Source organism: Electrona antarctica (genome assembly GCF_951216825.1).
Source record: "Electrona antarctica genome assembly, chromosome: 6".
In the NCBI taxonomy this organism is placed as follows: Eukaryota; Metazoa; Chordata; class Actinopteri; order Myctophiformes; family Myctophidae; genus Electrona; species Electrona antarctica.
Genome location: NC_136811.1, coordinates 33,079,323 through 33,094,540, shown reverse-complemented (window position 1 = coordinate 33,094,540; position 15,218 = coordinate 33,079,323).

Here is a 15,218-nt window from a genome sequence, read left to right as displayed (position 1 = left end):
CAATCTGTGTTGAAAAGAGAGGGAGGGAGGGAGGAGGTAATTAAGAGACAAAGCTCTAAATGCATCGTCGCATTGCGATGTGCTGTTGAGAAATTGAGCTATTTTCAACGTTTCACTACTATGTATATTGACATATCCAATTTAGGGATGGATTATCTTATTTTTATTTTATAATCGATTAAACCGATTAGTTTTATTAGCTGTTACACCACAAAACAGACAAAAAAAACCCTCCAGAAGACTGTCAGTGCCTGGTGCCCCAATAGTAGCACGAATGTTTGGAGCTATGATTAAAAACAAAACATATTGATTGATGCTTAAAGCCATTTATCAAACTGGGAGTGTATTGCTGGATAGTGGCAAGGACTGACTTTCATCACACACCCAAAGTCAAAAACCATTGGTACTGCTGTTTTGGCTGGATCATAAAGTGATGAATCTATCCATCGCTGGTAATGTCAATGCTCAGACGATGAAGATATGCATGCCTCACGTACAGCATACAGGATATCCTTCTTTCAGATTGATTTATATATTTTCAGGATTATTTAAGTGCTGTTGCAGAATTTTGTGATTAATCACTTTGCAGGACAGGTTTGAGGTCAATTGAATTAAATTGAATAATTTATGGTAGTCTATACCCACACATTAAACCAATTAACAGTAATCATGTGTCTGTGTATTATCCAACATAATGTGCTATATGCGTCTAGGGCTCTATCAAACTATTATGTGCAGAATTCCTGGATTATCAGAGAAAATATCTTAAACATTTATTTTTTAGATTTCTTTTGCCTATTATAATGACATACCCAAAATATAGATGGCTTGGACACCAGGTTAAGTGGCTAAACACTCATAAAGACAATATACTGTATATGAAAGTTGTTTTTCCAAAATAAAAGACAGTGTGCGTGTGTGTGTGTGTGTGTGTGTGTGTGTGTGTGTGTGTGTGTGTGTGTGTGTGTGTGTGTGTGTGTGTGTGTGCGTGCGTGCGCACGTGCGTGCGTGTGTGTGTGTGTGTCTGTCAGAGAGAATGAGAGTTTTCAGAACAGTTTTCCAGCTGGCATTAGCAAGGCATTGAGAGCAGGCAGAGAGTGATTCGAATTTCGATTTCACCAAAACACTTTGAGGGTAATGAAAGACTCCTTTGAACTTGTTAAAATTGATAAAACTGTTATTTGTCAATTCCAAACATCCCTTACTCCACCATCTGTATTGGCACCACGATCATTATCCAAAATAATTAAATTAATCAAATACACCCATCTATGGGTCTCCGGCCTCTGCCCGGGCTCTGCAGGGCCCCTGCCCAGGCTCCATATATGCAGCTGGCCTGTTCTGACATCACAAATATGTTCTGACATCTGCATAGACTCCATATTTTGGCATGTCTGACAAAGAACTCCATATATGGGCATAAAAGGGACACATACATAATAACTGGGTGGGGCACATTTCCAACTTGCATCGTTCCAAGTAGGCCAGTGCCCAACGGGCACCGCTCTAGAATTTTTTACAAAGACCTTGTCAATTAAGTTGTCGGTACAAAATGACACACTTATCTCACATCTCAGTGATCTCACTGCCTGACCATCATTTACTTTATGTCCCATTGTCACTATAACCTGTCTCTCAAAGCAAGAAACTGGAAAACGAACAGTCAATAAAGGCCTCCAGTGGGGAGGCTGAATTGCACAGTAATACATAAAGAAGAAAGCAGGTCCTTAAACTTCTGTTATTTTCTATATTTTAGACGTCTTTAGTTTTAGTATGGCAGGCCTGTTAGTTAGAGAAATCATGCTAAAAAGAATTGCGGTCTTGGTTACAAAACCCCAATGTTACTTTGCCCAATATTCTATCTTGTCGTGTAGATCAGTCAGGTATTCAGTAGGAATCAGGTAGGAATTCAGTCAAAGTCTACTCCAGACTCTTTAATCTGTTCATACAACTTGTTTTACAAGTAATCTGCTTTGTGATTTTACCATTCTCTGTATCTTCTTGATCGTTGCCCCTTGTTAGAGCAACATTTGATTGGAAAGTCACAAAGTTAGGGCAATGAGAATTTTCCTTTGATTTAAATAAGCAGGTTATTGAGTGAGGATGGAAATTAATTTTGGGGTTATGGTTTCAGCAAAACAACTTTTCTAATCAAAGAGGGATTAATAAATAATTACTCTGGTTTCTCATGTAATCTGTAAACAGAGCCAAATTTGGCTCAATTCTGAAATCGAGTTGTCCAAAATGTAAATGAAAATAAAAATGTCACCATGTTCCACTGTGTGCAAGCAGTGGTCATTGGATATGACCAATTTAATGTATCAGTTCAACCCTTGACAGAGGCATCTCTTGCATAGTGATCTTGAAGTCTGGATCAGTCGTTGCTATTATACAAAACGGCAAACAGACAAGTTATTGAGACTCAGAGAGTGAATTATCCAGAACTATCACTATAATTCCAAATCAAAGGCTGTTTTATAGTGTTATTATTCATATGCCTATTTTAACTGTCATGTGTCCAGTAACATTTTCAACTAAAAGGCTAAATGGATGTGCTTAATTCCTGAACAACTTTCCAAAAATCGAAACTAGTTTAATAATTTCTAAATGGCAATATGATCCTGTCCTAAATTCTATCTTTTTCTTGTTCTCACTCTCTATCCCTCTCTCACAAACAGACAAACCCTGTTGCCAGCCGGGCTAGCCGTATGGCCTCCTGCCATGACCACATTTCCATATGCCAAGGAGAGAGAGAGAGAGACAGTGGATTTCCTCTGGGGACAAAGAGGAGGCAGAGGATAGATCCCAGGCAACCTCAGAAGTGCTTAGACAGGCATCACAAGTGGACAGAATACACAATGACTTCACCTTGAGAGAAAAGAAAGGATCCAAAGGAGATTTTAATCGCTTGCTCGCCAGGAAAGGTCACTTGAGGCTTGAGAGAACTACAACAGTGACGATGGTGATGGAGTGAAAAAATGGTAAGATGGACAACTACTATCTATATCAGTGATTCCCAAACAATGGGTCAGGACCCATTTTTGGGTCGCATATAGTATTATGTATTTTTGTGGGTCGTGAGTAATTATCCTTTTTTTCCTATAAAAAAGAGAATGATTTCAATTTCAATATTTTCAGAAATAAAAGAGGCAAATAGAAAAGTATAAGAAGCAGAAGCAGTATAAGAAGCATAAAAGTATAAGAATCAGATCTACAACCTCACAACGCGCCACATATTGTGAGCTTGTATATGGGCTATTTTCACTATTTTCACCAAATAATTTTGGGGGTCCCCATATGATTAGCTTATTGTGCAACATTGTTTTCTCACTCAACAGTAAACAAACCAATACACAGTATACAGGGTATCTGCACATTTCTAAAGTTACAACGTAATGACTTTTAAGACATTTTTAATACAGTCAAAGAAGAACATGGCAAAAATTGAGAAAATAGCCAATCTACAAAGATCACAACGCCTCACACCGCGATTTTCACCGAATTTTTCACAAATGTATCTGTGGAATCGAGTCAAACTAAATGTAATGCCTCAACTAACCAGGCATACCCCTAACCCTAACCGCACGCAGAAGCCACGGGTGAGTCGTAACCGGCCACATATGTGGGACTATTGGTACATTGGACTAATGTATGACACCCCTTGTGAGGGTGGTTATTTTGGGGGGTCCCCAGTTCAAATGTGATTATTTTGAGCGGTCGTGGCCTGAAAAGGTTGAGAACCTTATCTAGATAAGTGATTCTCAACCTTTTTAATTTCAAGGACACTAAGTTTCATACTGTATGCATTAGGCCATGGACCCCCATTTGATTGATATGGCATATATATATATATATATATATATATATATATATATATGCATACAGTATGAAACTTAGTGTCTTATATGTATTATTATTTTATTTATTTTTTCTCCAACAGGCCGAAGGCATGGGGAGAGAGTATGTTTTGCACTCTGTCCGTCCATCCGTCCGTAGTGTGTCCGTGTGTGTGTCCGTCCGTCCGTTACCAGCTAATCTCCGGCACCGTTAACCTGGTCGATGCCAAACTTTGCACCCACACTCCCTGGATGCCAACGATGAACCTCTGCCCCAAATTCTCCACAAACGTTGCATGCACACTCCCTAGAGGCCAAGGACAAACCTTTGACCTGCATTCTTCACATCTGCCTTTTATAGCGCCACCAGGAGGCCGACTTTTGTAAAACACATTTGTTGATATTACTCCTCCAGATTCTGTCCAAAAATCCCGCTAATTGTTACACAGTATCTCTATAGTCATGTGCTCAAGATGGATCTGTCCGATATTTCATATTCCATCGTAATTGGCTAACATTGGCATTCAAAGTTTGCAGGTTTGGACTTATACTTTCCTACTAGGCTGAGGAATGTATCCCATAATTTTCACATTGGCCTGTTAAAGCGCTACCAACAGGTGGATTTTTGCAAAACAGATTTTGGAACAAAATACCTCAAATCGTCCAATTGCCATCGAAGGCGTAAAAAAAAATGGCATCCTTTTCACATTGGCCTATTATAGCACCACCAGGAGGCCACAACCTGACCTGGCCTGGCGGAGACCTGTGCCCCGAGGCCAAGGGGCACTTTTTCTAGTTATTTCTGGGATACTAATATGCACAGTAAAACAAATGTGTTAATTTAACTCTGAGGATGTACAAATGGAACCAAATGCACCTGTAAGAGTCAATTTGTACATTCTTGGAGTTACAGACCCATAAGGGTCCATTTGGTTCCCACCTATCAATAATTTAGCTGGGGAACCCCTGGATCCTCCTCAAGGACCCCTGGGGGTCCCTGGACCACACTTTGAGAACCAGTGATTTCTAAATGATGAATTACGTCAGTAAAGCTTGGTGTGCTTATTACATACATATCACCTGTGCAATGATGATGCTTCGTCTGATATTTAAATGATTGATCAAACTTTCTCTTTGAGGTCATGATTATGGGATGCAAAAGATCTTTGTTGAGCCTCATTGGATGAACCAATTTTTGCATTGTCAGAGTTAAATTAAAATCCTGGATTTTGAAATGAGTATACGGTCCCTGTGCTGTATTCCCTTCCTTTATCATAGCGAGGAAGGACCACCACAGTTCCCAAGTTCTCAGAAGTTGCTCCATCACGCTGGCCCACCAATACTGCATCGTTTCACCTCGAATGACTTGGTCTGCCCATCTCCAGGGGCAACCAGAACCCCCCTGACGGACGCAAGCTGACAGGAAGCAAGGGACTGCATGGGGAGGGCTGGAAGTGAGTGAGAATTCTGAAAGAATGGTGCGACGGAAAAAAGGAATGAAATAAAGAGAGAGAGGCAGTGAGAGAGAGGAGAGAGAAAATGATGGAAAGCATACACAGTAAAATCCTCAGCGTTCATGTATCCATTTGTTCACTGTCAGAGTTAGATTAACAACACTGTCGGTTTTACTGTGTACACTGTACAGAGTGAACAGTGAGAAATGGTCTGTCACTGGGAATGATTTAAGATTAAAAGGATCATCATCAGTCACTCTCAGGCCGTAGTCGTGACCTATTAGGTGTCAGCAGCCACCCAAGCAGAGCCACTGTGGAAGGAAAGAACTTTAAAAGAAGTGACAAAACTCATCCCTAAACCAAGAGATTCTAGCTGCTAGACACACATACACACTAGTACTGTGTACGTGTCGTGTTGTACACGTCTGGGTGTGGGTGTCTGGCAGAGTGTGTGTAGGTGAGTTGTTGTGTGTTGAAGGAGCTCTAGTCTGTATGCTACAGTACAAGCTGATTAAGCAGAAATGCTGTGAGCTTAAAGGGATTATACTTGGCAAGAAACAATAGCAAATCCTACACTGGAACACACAATACTTGTCTAACCTCAGTATTAGTGAGAGTCACATTTTGGAGGAGCGTACTGTAAACTTAGCGGTGCTGGTGGTACAGTACCTAGAGCGACAAAGTTTTACGTTGTGCAAATAACAATTTCAATATTTAAAGAGGAAACAAAGCTTAAGCAACAGCCTATAAAAAGTAACCCGTTAACTCAAGTTTGAATAATCCTTTTCAAATGGCAGATACTTTATTTTATGTGTTGCCACTTGCCACTGATTGAATTCTGATCATTAACAGTAATCATCATGTAATCTTGTTTACTAAGGTAAGACACACATGGGAATTACTATATGCATACACTACACAGGGTGGCAGTGGATCAGGAGGTAGAGTGGCCGTAAAAGTTCGATCCTGGGTCGCCCCAGCACTGAAATTGCTCCCGACAGGTTTGTGCCTTGCATGGTTTCCTCCACTGTCAGTGTGTGAATGTGTATGAATGTAATGCACATTGTAAAGTGCCTTGGATAAAGGCACTTTACATTCTTTATAAAAAATGCACCATTTACTACACTGTTATCATCCGAGTGTCTTTCAAACTAAATCAGAAAGTCATCGACAACTTTTGTGACATTGACCACGGCTAATGTATTGATGTTAATGGGAATGAAACACGGTACTGTCCTACAGAATGCTAGGACAAAGTGAAGTACACATTGTTTTCCTTTAATATTCCTGCTTTCTAACTGACCAGGTTCACACTAAGGCCATTTTGCTCTTACATCATGCCATGACAGGGTGGCATTATTGTATGATATGAGCAACATGGCTGCCGTGTATATGGTCATTGGTCAACACAGATGGCAACAGCTAAACTGAGAGCTTAGTACAGGACAAAACAATTGGATGATGCTTTTGTTCAAAGCACCCGAAAAACAGTCCTTTGCGGTCATTACTGCGAAAGGAGATGTCAAATCAACTTCTCAAAGCACCTTTGTACACTGTGTCAATTGTTTTATTATTTTTGCAAAATTGTTTGTGTTTTACTATACTTTACTTTTTCTACACAGTTGCCCACATCAACACCTGTGCAGTCCAGTCCAACTGTCCAACAACCTCTTTTATTGGTTACTAGCCCTGACCTATAGGAGGGGTTAGGTGCCTCAATTAAGGCATCTGAGAAAAGATTGTCCTAAATGATGCATCCAGTCACTGCATGGGTGTTGTAACTTGGAAGCAGTGAGTTTTGGTTTGCAGCTTACTTCATTTCTGGGACAAAAGACGGAGTCTCACACTCACACACAAAAGTCTGACCCACTGCTCCATTTTAAAGTAAGGAGTGCTCACTGAAAGTGAAAACGTTATTTATATGATAATGTAGGCTATTTAATGGGTGAAAGTCTGATATAACTGAAAGATAACATAAAAACAAACAATCACTTGCATTATTAAATAGAACTTTCCACACATAGCCTAGTATGCAGCCTACAAATGCCAACAACTTGCATTAAGGGTGCAATCCGGTTATGATCAGTTTTAAGATTTGCAATGTTAACAGGAGGTCAATTAAGTTCCTCAACCACGCCATATAACAATGAATGACGATCTCAACTGTATCATTCTGTTTCAGTTCACAATGTGCACTGTAGGCTACACATAAACATTATTCCATATGAGAAGTACGTGGGTCTAACTATAGCAGCCTTCACAGATATGCGCTAGAAAATCAGTTTGGAGTGAAACAGTTACCACTGCAGCAGCAGGTGCATGACCCCGTTCCATTCTATATACTTTAATATAGCCAATCTGGTTATTCAGTAGCCTGTATACAGAAAGCCATCAATCTAATCTTACCTATAAATGGTAGGCTATAATGATAAACAAACAAGAAAACAAACGTTCAAACTTTGTCTAAGCTTTTTTTTAAACGACCCTGGTGGTAGCTATAACCTTTTGCTTGGAGGGGCATGTCATGATGGAAAAGGCAATAACCAAAAGCCAATGAATAGGCATATAAATATATACGTTTATTCCATTTGATTAATACCGGTATGTCGAATAGGCTACTAATACAGATCTGCAACACTTACCTCATTTTCACCAGCTGGGCTTCGCGTGCACTGTGCACACGTTCTTGAGACCACCACGAACAGGTGCAGCTTAGGCTAATGTTTTTGTAAAAAATAAAAAATGGTCGACCTTATTTCTTTTTAGCTGCCTGAGAGCTAAATCCCCATGTTTCGTTGCGACAAAGTGGTTTGAGTTCTAAATGATGAGGGAAGCGACGGCTACTACTGGATTCATTCAGCAAGCAGTCCTCTACTCTCTGTCTCTCCCCCTCCTGAAAGTCAAACGCCGACTGGGAAAGATTCGCGCTAATTGTCTAATTATATGCCGATTAAATAATAGGCTAGTGTTCCACACATATCAAATGTTGAGGAGTCAGGTTAGGTAGCAATTAGCAAAGTCTTAAATTGCCATAGGTTTGCAAGGATGACTGAGCATGTGGGATGCTGAACGTTTAAAAGGCTCCATGCACATGGGACAGCGCACAGCTGAGGGGAAGGACAGGGTGGGTGAAAACGCCCCCTCGAAAAACACACACCCCCATAGTTTTTTTTTTTTTTTAATGCAAGCTATACTGTAGCAGCTAATAGTAATGGAATTACTATTGTTATTCACAACAACACAGAAAATGTGTCCAACCAAAGGAAAAAGTAAACGAGGGGCACCGGGAAATAGCCTAATGGTGCTCAGACTTACACTTCTGGTTAGTGGTTACTACCCCCAACCCAACACACCCATGGTTTACCTCAACTACATTCTATTATTATATTATAATTGCATTTTAATATAAAGGGCTATTATATAAAGGGCTTTATATAGGGCTAGGGCCGGGGGCTGAGGCCCAGTGTGTTAGGTGAACTCGCTAACGCACTGTCTGGACCGCTAGGGACCCTCAAGGGTCCTGCACTATATGACTCAGACATAATAACCATAGAGTTCGCTATGACTCAGACATAACCATACAGAGTTGCCACTACAACCAAATATGGCGTGTCATGCTGACTGTGACAGCATGACATCAGTGAAATCAAACATCGTCAAACATATCTCTGCTGTTGGGAAGAAACCACCCAACTCCAAAATGTTCATTTTTCAGGAAATGAAATATTTTTTTCTGGAAATGAAGAAAACCTTATATTTTGAAAACAAGCTCATCAAAGTTGGTGTTGTGACATTATATATTGTCAATTAGTTCCATGAGACGGGAGAGGTGGTGGAGTTAGTTGCTTTAGCAGACAGTTTGAGGGTCAAATGGAGTTAAGAGGTTTTGTCCAAAGCACTTTTTACTACATTTCATTGGTTCAATATTTTCGAATCAACACACAGACGTCAAGGGTGTTTAATAGCTGATTTATGTACAATAATCAAAAACCTCAAGAAAGTTAGGTGGTTTCCTCCCGACAGCAACAACAAACTCTGTTCCCCCCATAGCTTCCTTGTGTGCTGACGGCCGCACGCCTTGACTGACACAGCCCTCAGCCCTGGGTATAGGCAACCATGGGCCTGGCAGCGATCTGTGGTCAGAGTGGAGCAATACTCTAGTTAGAATCTATATTAAGCGTATATATGTGTTGATAATGTGTATTTAGATTAGGTGTGGTACTATAATTTGGAGCGTAAATCTGACATCCTGGAATGGCTGGGATAGCAGCATTGTTTGAGTAACACAAACAAGCACAAAGAATGTCATGTCTCTCATGTCTCATATATTTTATACTTTACATACATACTGTAGTCCTCCTGTACTTTAAACATGACATTCATTCAATAGCTGTTGACTTTATTGTCCCAGAGGGATATTGTTTTCAACAGGATATCCTCAGACTACACATGACCTTTACATACTGTATAGAGTCTATACAGTATGTAAAGGTCACGCAATAATAGAGGGGTAGAGTCTATACTATAGACTCTACCCCTAGATTATTGCGTTCTTATGTTGATGAATTGAATATACTGTAGGACCACAATGGAAACAAGTCCCCAGGACGTTTGTGTTATTCTTCTACGGTAATAACATTAATCATGGCTTTACATCTCCCATTGGCTTTGCATGTCTCCTCTGTTGGACTTGGTACCGTCAGTGTCGGCACCAGAGGCTTGGCGATCGGTTGTGCAATCGAACCCAGCTGGTCCAAGCTACATGGATTTTGGGAGTGCTGGTTGAGTTGAAATTCTCTGTTAGCATACACAAGTTCTATGTACTGTATTCTGTCTATTTCAGGACCAGATGGTTGAAAAATCAAGTTGACTTCAAAGTTTCTGGTTCAAAACCCTTGCATATGCAGAAAACAATTAAGTAAAGTGTTTCCTTTCCTTGCTGTTGAAGTACTCTATATGTCCTGACCTCAAGCACAGTCAAATAATCTGTTAATTTAATTCTGATTATAAAAACTGACAAAAGGACCCTGAGTGTACATGTCAAGGAGGGCACTGTTGGAAGTGTGCTGAGCCAACTGTACTTAGCTCAAAAACAAGATGCCAATAGCTTAAACAAGTGGGCAATAAAAATCATATTACTGAGCTTATAACATGCTGCTAATAACAGCACCTGTTTGATGAATGGAACATGTCCATGGAAAATGATAATCTGCTAAAACAAAACCTTCCCAATGACTTGTCACAGCTGATAATCAAAAAAGTATTATGGACATGTTTGATACTGTGCCATGGCAAATATGTATTGTATGGTCATGACCTGTGTGTGTGTGTGTGTGTGTGTGTGTGTGTGTGTGTGTGTGTGTGTGTGTGTGTGTGAGAGTGAGTGAGTGAGTGAGTGAGTGAGTGAGTTTGGCATTCACAGAAGACAGAAGAGACCTGTTAAACTCTCAAAAGTTTAGAATAGCAATAATATGGGTGAATCTGAGAGCAGTCACGTGGTAGTACTTAAAATTAAAGGCCAAATAGCAAGAGGGATCTGTTTCACTGCCATGTCTCACGCAGCTTTGAATATTGTTTCTTTCTTTTTTTTTTTTACATAAAGCTTTCCACCCACTGCCAATACACCCACACAAGAAAATCCAAAGCCTCTTGTGAAATTAAAAACGACGGTTCACTTATGTAAGCAGCTGAATAACACTGAATAATATTAAAATACTGCCATTATTATTTTTAAAAATCACGCCTGTGTGAACTGAGTGGTGCAACTCCGTGTGGGGGTCAACGGAACTTCCAGACCCACAGGAACGCGCCCAGGGTGCCGGCCCGGTTCCGGCCGGCCGCCACACGTCCGAAACGGTCGAGAAATGACAGAGTTACTGTGTGGGGGAATTAGCAGACAACACTCTCTCTCTCTCACACAAGTAAGAGTGAATTATCTCTTTCTCTCTCTCTCTCTCTCTCTCTCTCTCTCTCTCTCTCTCTCTATCTCTCTCTCTCGCATGCATGATGCACGCTCCACATTGTAATTAGCAGGCAACAGTCTCTCTCTCTCTCACAAGTAAGAGTGTATTCTCTCTCTCTCTCTCGCATCATGCATGATGCATGATGCACACTCCACATTGTAATTAGCAGGCAACAGTGCAACACTATCTCTCTCTCTCTCTCTGGTTCTAGCACAACAGCGCCACTTTTGCCCCTATTGGTACACTAAACATAGGGACATACAGACATAGGGAGAGACATAGGGACTGGGACGGACATTGCTGTTCCTTGGAGTGGCTGCACCACTCAAAAATTAAAGATATTTTTTGGGGGTTTTCTGCCTTTATTGGATGTGTACAGCAGAGCTATTGAAAGGAGAGTTGTTCTGCCATTGAGGGGGCAGAAAACACATGGTTCACGTAACTTAGTTGTAACTCGTTTGTCACTATAAAGCCCATTATGCATTCCGTAAACTTCCGGTTCAGGCCTTTGTCACTCTTCGCTAATAGAAGTCTATTGGACTCGACCCATGAAGTGAACGGAGTTGTCGTAACTCTCTCATCTATACAACTCTGGGGGAGAGAGATGGGGAGTGACACACAGCAAAGGTCTTTGGGATCGGCAGCCTATGTACCCGGACAGCTAGGCCGGCCCGGGCCAAAATACTGCCATTATTACCAGTACACTAGGTCAGGATACTCAAATAGCTGAACCTGTTGGCCACATTACAAAAATCACACCCGTGTGATATGAGGGGCGCTCTTATCATTGTACATCATCATACATCATCTCATTCCGGCCAATCACAATTTGTGTCATGTCATCATGACGTAAAATAGACACTATGACGTAAATTTGTCCATTCATTGTCATTGGGAATGTAATGTTTGTGTAGGACAAGATAACACCAAAAGCTGGACACAGGAGGGGCTAGCGCCCCTCAAAAATGGCAAGGGGCCATGAAATGACATTATTGTCTCCACCAGGCCGAAGGCATGGGGAGAGAGTATGTTTTGCACTCCGTCCGTGTGTCCGTCCGTCCTTCCTTCCTTCCGTCCGTCCGTTACCAGCTTATCTCCGGCACCGTTGGCCCGATCCATGCCAAACTTTACACACACACTCCCTAGATGCCAACGACGAACCTCTGCCCCAAATATTCCTCAACGACCTGTTATAGCGCCACCATGAGGCCGATTTTGGCAAAACACATTTCTGTAGATTTCTGTACATCACACAATTCGGTATACACTATCTCCACATGATTGGTCCGTTTCGAACAAAATGCCACAAATCACAAATGCAGTGTGCAATTTCCGTGAAATTATGCACGCACATTTCCACTAGGCCGAGGATGACATGCCACTATTTTTTTCCCAAATCAGCCTCACGGTGGCGCTATAACAGGGAAATTCCTGTTTTTACCTATAACTGCATCGATCTGTATACAACATATGTATGCACAGTTGCACACTCCATAGAGGCCATGGAAAAACATTTTCCCTGCATCCCTCCACATCTGCCGGTTATAGCGCCACCATGAGGCCGATTTCTGGAAAACACATTGTTTATGTTAGTCGCACAGATTTCATCCAAATCTCACGCAAATCGGTACACATGATCTCTGTAGTCATGTGATCAAGACGAGTCTGTTGGATTTCTCAGATTCTACACTGATTGGCTAAGATTGCCTTCCAAAGTTTTCAGGAGTGGCCCGTTTTGTACAAAATGCTGCACATGTCCTGCTCATCCAGAATTCTATCCTCAGAGATGCTATGAGTGATCTGGATCTGCATTTCCTCAACAAAATGAAGAAAATTGTTGCAAAAAAAAAGAAAAGAAAAACATGTTTATATTATTCCTAAACATTTTGCCAAACATCACACACACTCCTATCCTCCTGGTGGAGACCTGTGCCCAGAAGGGCACTTTTTCTAGTTAATCATAGGCTACTTGATTGGCACCTTATATTGTCGATCAGAACAACTGACACCGTTTTCTGGCAAATTAAACAGTGGTATTACATTTGCATTAGATTTGGGGTTAAAGTGACGGTTCTCTGCATGAACTTTTCGGTGCTTGAGCCTTGAGGCTCATCTTTGCTGCTGCTCTGAATGGGGTCAGGCACGTGAGTCCGAGGTGACTTGATGTCCTGCTCTATTTTCTGCTGCGTTGAATGAGTGCACGCTGCATGCACGCAGTTTTGCCTTCCTGCATGATTAATATTCATGTATAGTAATGTAATTAAAGATAAGATAATAACTTAATTCTGTCGGTTAGTTGGTTGGTTGGTTGGTTGATTGATTGGCAGGCCACAATCATTCAAGGTTTTTTCATGATCCTTTACGTCATCCAAATAATATTAACAATTATGATTGAAATACTTAGTGGATCATGGTAAATTCATTGGTTGCAAGTTAGGGCACCACTATATAAGGGAGAACATTAAAAATGCCATTATGCTTTAAAGGACAACTTTAGTTTTTTTCAACCAAGGTTCACGTTTTAGGTTGTTATTAGAGAAAGTAAAAGATGAGTGTTAATTTTTTTCATTTGCGGCTTTCTTTCATTTTAGGGATTTAGCTGTTTTTGACAGGGGGGCGAGGGCATTCGAGCATGGGGCTAAATATGTATTTTTTTTTTACAAAATGTATAGTAAGATGTAATTTCTTGGGGACTATTAGGACTACAGTAAATAATAAAATAAAAAAAATCGCTATAAACATTTGTAAAGATTTAGCCCCAAGTATGTATTAAATGATGGAAGATTAAATTGTAAACTTGTCAACCTGAAATATTATCATTTGTTTAAACCCTGTAAGTCATCACATATTTCAAATTTTGGAGTGTATAATTATAATGATTAAAATTAGTTAAATAACATGATTCAATATCATGATTTTGGTGTTTAATATTGTATTAATTTCCGTTGAGTGACAAGGTTGTCCAACAAAGCATAACTGAGCCTTTACTCATGAACCGTGATTCATGTCTGATGCTACCAACTTGTGGATAGAGGGCGGGTGCTGACCACCAGGCTGAAGTTTTAAAGGCCCGCCGCGGGTAGCAGAGAATAGGTGTGGACTGAACTTCACTGAAGTAGTGGTGCTGAGAAAGAGGTCTCAAAGGAAGGGGAGAGGTGAATAGAACTTTGTAGATAGTGTTAAGCTGGCAGCCATGGCTGAGTGGCAGCCAGTGGAGGAATTTGACATCTAGGCACAGGGCAGGATGGTCAACACTGGAGGTGGGAAGACACAAGAGTGCCACGGGGCTGAGGCTGCCAGCTGGGATAACTGAAGAGTAGCCTCGGAAACCCAGACGTTTTTATTTCCAGGGATAACTGAAGAGTGACTTGGCAGAAAGATTTTTCAGTATGAAGACATTTATAATCTCATCTGTGTTTGTGATCTAGAAATGGCCGTTACCCTGTCCAAATCAACCTGAAAGCACAGTAAAGTTCCTTGCAGACTTCTGAAAAATACTACACTCCTACAGTATGTGGACTCCAGGGGTGCAGTTGTTTATTAAATAAATGTTCATTCAATCAAGAGAGAAAATCCCACAAAGATCATTTATCAGCTTGTGTTGCAGTTTTAAATTTGTCTGCTCATTTATTTGTTTAATCACTCTCAATTCCACTTTTTTTTATCCTGCATCCTGTATGAATTCTCTCTCATTAGGGATGAAATTGGTATCCTGACATGAAAATGTATTTTCTTTTTTCAAAATTGCTGGATAGATGGGATGATTCTGTGATTGATGATTGTTCAATGAGAAAGAGGTCTTGTTAACAACTCAGTGGTTTAAACACTATTTTAACTTACAAAGACTTTCCCTTGGAGTCACTAGACTGTGACTCACTTAAGAAAAAGGCTTGGAATATATCTCAGCCACTCAGTGTACTAACATCACAAGTCTGGCTCTATGATACAATGTCTCCTTTAAAGTA